Source organism: Cynoglossus semilaevis, chromosome 8, assembly GCF_000523025.1.
Source record: "Cynoglossus semilaevis isolate Cse_v1.0 chromosome 8, Cse_v1.0, whole genome shotgun sequence".
Lineage (NCBI taxonomy): Eukaryota > Metazoa > Chordata > Actinopteri > Pleuronectiformes > Cynoglossidae > Cynoglossus > Cynoglossus semilaevis.
The window spans coordinates 25158639-25163849 of record NC_024314.1 but is presented as its reverse complement, the minus strand read 5'-3'; the positions used below and the strand labels follow the sequence as shown (position 1 = coordinate 25163849).

The following is a 5211-nucleotide window of genomic DNA, read 5'->3' as shown; positions in this document are numbered from 1 at the left end:
CCATAATCTCCGTCAAAGCTGTTTGGATTGTGGATTAAAAGTGCTCCACAAACAGCCGACAGATGCAGAAAGAAGAATGGAGGAGGAGGAGGAGGAGGAGGAGGAGGAGAAGGGCACGGAGCTCAGGTCCAGACGTTCTGGACGTGGTTACGTCCTTCTAGCATCCACAGGCTCCGTACCTTTCTCCAATAGGTCCTAGCAGGGAACAAATGACCGAGGCTTGTAATTAAAATGCCCTCAGAGATCAGTGCCCGGTGTGAGCACACGGGGGAGCTGATGGTGGGATTTGTGAGGCCTCTGGTTTTCACCGCAAATGTCAGCGTGATGGATTTAAGTCAAGGTCAGATTTGAAAGCTCTGATTTAAAAAATTGAGCGCTGTTATGGATCAAATGTTGGCAGAGCAGCAGCAGAAGAGAAAAGTGGAAGATTGGAGAGTTGAGACTGAGCAGTGCTGACCAGGACTGGCTGAAAAAGAATCATCTGCTGTATGGGTTTGGAACAAGTGGCCATAAAGTCTTGGATTACCAGAGATTGGCCCAGTGGTGGTCCGACAAAACTATATACAGCCAGAAAATAGCTTTGTTGTTACTGTGTGGATGAACATCCAAATGTTGAAATTTGGAAAATTGAAAATAAAACTGTGAGCTGTAAGAGGTAGAAAGAACGTCTGATATTTAACAACAGAAAACTATGACAGTTAACGGAGGTTTTAGAAACACAATCAGAATTTTTTGTCACTGCATATGTTCATGTATATGCATACATATATGTATATATGTATTTAAATATAAATATATTATATATACAGTATAGATAGTATTTGTATGTATGTTTTATTTGTATGTGCATATATGTACGTATATATAAATATACCCATATATTTATAGATGTAAACATATATGTATATGTGTATTTATATATATATTATACATACAGTATATGTATATATGTTGTATTTGTATGTGTATATATGTATATATAAATATACATATATATGTATATATGAGGAAAAAAGGAAATTTACCAGTGTTTGTCTACTTCAAGTCAAGCTTTAATATTTTTGTTTGTGTTTCTAACAGTTTTTTAATGTGAACATTAGTGGAACCTTCTAAAGGTTCAGTTTTGTCAAAGGTTCAGTTCTAAATGGATAATGAAACAAAGTGTTCAGAGACATGAGGGGTCACCCTGTCTGACCTTTAGGCTCAGATCAATGACATTCACATTGTATCAAACTAAAAGAAAAAGCTATTAATTCTGACTTTGTCTGCTCCACGTACAGCCCTTTATTGCAGCTTTTTTTTATTCAGTTGTACCTAAGGTATTTCAAGACAACTTTTTCTCTTTACTTATCACTGAATCACTGGATTCATTATATATAATCGAGTGTACATGCGGATAAACCTATCTAGTCGTTGCAAGGAAAAGAACTTTATGACAACTGATTTAAGTTTTGGGGTCAGCGTAAGCTCTAAAGGCCACCACTGCCCACACACACGCTGTCAAGGGAGTGCAACAGAAACACTTAATTAAGCTTGTTGTTATTGCTATGACGTCTGACAAGGAGGTTGTATGTATGTTATAAATAGGCCAAAACAGACAAGTTAATGTTAGGGCCATAGTGGGGAGCTGTATGAAATAAAACCAATACCACACATGGAGTATTTGATACTGGAGATACTGTCCAAAGTACTACAAATGTGGCCCAGCAAGTGAGAAAAAGATCAAATCAGAATGGAGGAGTGGAGAAAACGAGGCTACAATATTGATACTTTTATCCAGAGTGCTTATTCATCACTGGCTTTGCTGAATCATCGCCTGAAAATAAAAGCAAACAAACACTTGGAGGGCTGCTGGTAGCTGTCCGTGGTGCTGAACTCTCCACCGACTGCTGATCTTTTTCTCCTGTACCCCTGCCCGTCTTTCCGTCCAACCATCCAGTCAGCGCGTGAGTGCATACCGTCAGTGTCACTCAAGACTGTCACAGCAAAGCCACACCGGTAACATCTGCTACACCGCCGCCGCTACAACGTCCCCGCTAGGTGAAATATAGGCAATCTGTGTGCGTGTCCTTTTTACTGTTTCTGTATCAGCCTAAAAATTCCCATAACAGGAAAGACAGGCAACCACCACAACAACCATCACCAACAACAACTTATCCCTGACCCACACCACAACAACCATCACCAACAACAACAACTTATCCCTGACCCGCTCACATAGGTGTCAACTCCATTTACACAAACGTTGCCCTCCCCCCCCCCATCACACACACATACATACGTCAAACCTCGTCCATCTCCATCCTAATGTCCTGTGGCAGCTGATGTGATTGAGTGTGTGGGAAGCAGCAGACTGTGCTGGTAAAAGAACCCGCTGATTGACAACCCAACTGTGTGGCAATCTGGAAGATATACCGGTTCCAGAAAGGCTTTCATCTCGGTCAACCAGAGGAGCAGCTCCTCCTCCCGAACCTCAGTGCACCTAATATAAACACACGCAATCAAATATTATCATTAAAATTAGAAGGACTATAAAATCTCCTCTGATAATTTCCAGTCAAAATCTCAGCTTCAGTCGACTTTCTTTGGTTGATTACAGCCCTAGTTATTTGAGAAAATAAAATAGAAATCTTCTGTAGTCATGACTGTATAACAAATACTGATATGATTGTATGAGATGTTGAAATTATTAGTTGGAGTTCCTCTGCCAAAGGAATAAAGTAATAAATGAAGAACGTGACTTGATTCCATGAGACGTATTGTGTGAACAAACAATTTACAGAAAAGAAAATGTGACATTTAAAGAATTCTCTAACTCCATTACCAATGCTATTAATTCAATTCCATATCGCTCTAATGATATCTTCATCATCTTTATATTATTCATCATCTTTATATTCATCCATTACCAATGCTATTAATTCAATTCCAAATCGCTCTAATGATATATTTCTATTATCTTTATATGGTATAATTTTACACATTTAGGTCGGGGCCAAAGGTTCCTGACATTTCCAACATCTTTCCACTGTGGGTTACGATACGATATATTGCAATACCATAGACTTGACAATATATTGAATTAAAAAAAATAAAAAAATAAAAAGGATTTTTTTTGGATAAACAATTGAAAAAAAAAAGACGTCTAGACTCAAAGTCTCAAATACATGCAAATATATGCAGTCCACGTACAATCAACTAGTGGTTTAAATGCACAAAAATGAACCAACACCATGAATATTTGCATGATGATTTGTTTAGTATTTTAAAAGAAAAGATACACTACTGTAGTCTATCAACATGATATTAAATCATCACAATGTTTTAGTCTAGTCTGTGGTATATTTACATGTTTACCACGCCGTACAAATATGGCTTTACTGTATGTGTTACTGGTAAAATGATTCTACGTTCGTACACCCAAACCTGGAAGTCGTACATTTAAACCTTAAATTCTGGAGAATCAATGTTAATTATCCTCCTCTGTACTCTGTCGTCTCTTACCCACGGGGGATTGCCTCTGTCGGTTCAGGTAAATAAACTGAATGTCAATTGAGTGTTTAGGTGGAACATAAAAGGCGGTCATATCTCTGCTGCTGAAAATGTGAAAATGTAATTTAACACTGAAAAGGATAAAGCCTCGGAGGCCACAGCGGCTTCTTGTGTCGACAAACATCATTATCAGGGAAATAGGAGCGAGACCGGTGTTGCATTTGTTCCGCTCGCCGGTTTTATCTACTCTGCTCACAATGCGAGATGACAGCTTTGATGCCGCACATTCTTCTTGCAGTAAACTACACATCTGACTCTGAAGTAGAACCAATGCCTTTGTCATGGGAATCACAGACGTTCTGTGGAGATATGCTTTCCGGCTCAAACTGTCACCGTCAGAGCTAAAACAGAGGAACCAACGTGTGCAAAAAAAAAAGGAGCGGGGATGATTTGTCCCTCACTCCTTCAGCACTGGGACTCCATTTATTTTAGTCAGTGTGGTGACCTCATTAAATGCACGGCTACTGTGAGCAGCAATAGATTCAGTGCATGACGATAAATCTTTTTTTTCGCACAATAGACCTGATTGTTTATCTACTTTTTCTTTTTTCGTGGCTGAATCCTTGGACCGCCGTGTGTGTGGATGTGCCGTACGTATGGACGAACACATTAAAGAACAAAGAACGCTCTTGATAAATAGATCAAAAGACGTAATAAATATTTGAAGCGTGCCGAGATACATACAAAGGAACGGGGGGAACAGCGGAGCAGATAAGTTCACGTGTCAGATGTAGTTTACTGCTGATGTCCCCCCACCACCACCACCCCCCCCTACACTTCCCGTCGGGAGCAATTTGCTTGACTTCCTCCAGGCCCGGGCAGCAGCGGTTTGCCCCTAAACCTCTCTCACCAAAATGAAGAGGCCTCTGCTGGGGAAATCACCTCTCACTTTGGACTCAACACTCTAGATCCCTCATCTCCTGTGCCATAACCTCTGAAAGCCCCTGCCGTGCAACCATTACCCCGGCCGTGGGGCTTTGAGCGGGGGCGGGGGGAGGGGGGGTGAAGATGGATCTCTGGGCTGTTGCAAACTCGAGCCTCCATAGTTTCCACTTCTGTATTATTTTCCTGGCAGCATTTTTTGTTTGAGCCGTTTTTTTTCATCTCACAGTCCTTCTCTCTGTGAAGTTTTTTTTTTTTTTTTTCCTGACAGTACGACACGAGGAACACACACACACACACACGTGATGCAAATTGACGTGATGAGCTCTGACACGTGATCACGTCGTTTAAAGACTGAGGCTGTAAATTATTCACTTGGTTTACAGTGGCGAAGGCCTTAAAAACTGTTCTTAAATCATCTTTAACTGCTGTTAATGGGAGGGGAAATTAAACGCTTCGTTTTCACTCCGCTGCCTGTGGATTATTGTTTTATTTTTTTTAATCTTTCCAACCGTTTAAAGGCACCGATCGCCTCACAGCGCTCTGGTAAAAAAAAAGGCAGTGAAAGTTGAATCTTCCGAGGCGACTTGTGTCACTCACGTCAGCCAGCTGTTATTGCCATCACATCATCAGCCCCTGACGCATAAATAAAACAAGGATTCGACGAACGCCGCCGCTGCGCTTTGATCTGCCGTACGAGTTTGTGACTCCACAGGTGGTCTGAACAAGCCTAGGGGGGGAGAGGCCCGGGGGGGGGGGGGGGGAGGGGGGGTGCGA

The 5211-nt window shown here is 41.2% G+C and overlaps 1 long non-coding RNA gene across 1 annotated transcript in view; it reads right to left on the bottom strand.

The window, feature by feature from the left end:
* Positions 1-2292: 2292 nt before the first annotated feature.
* The window catches only part of LOC103382874 (uncharacterized), a 64132-nt gene continuing 61213 nt past the window's right edge, over positions 2293-5211 (bottom strand). The window contains exon 4 of the long non-coding RNA XR_003050299.1: positions 2293-2482. This is a non-coding gene — a long non-coding RNA (uncharacterized LOC103382874). The remainder of the gene's footprint in view (positions 2483-5211) is intronic.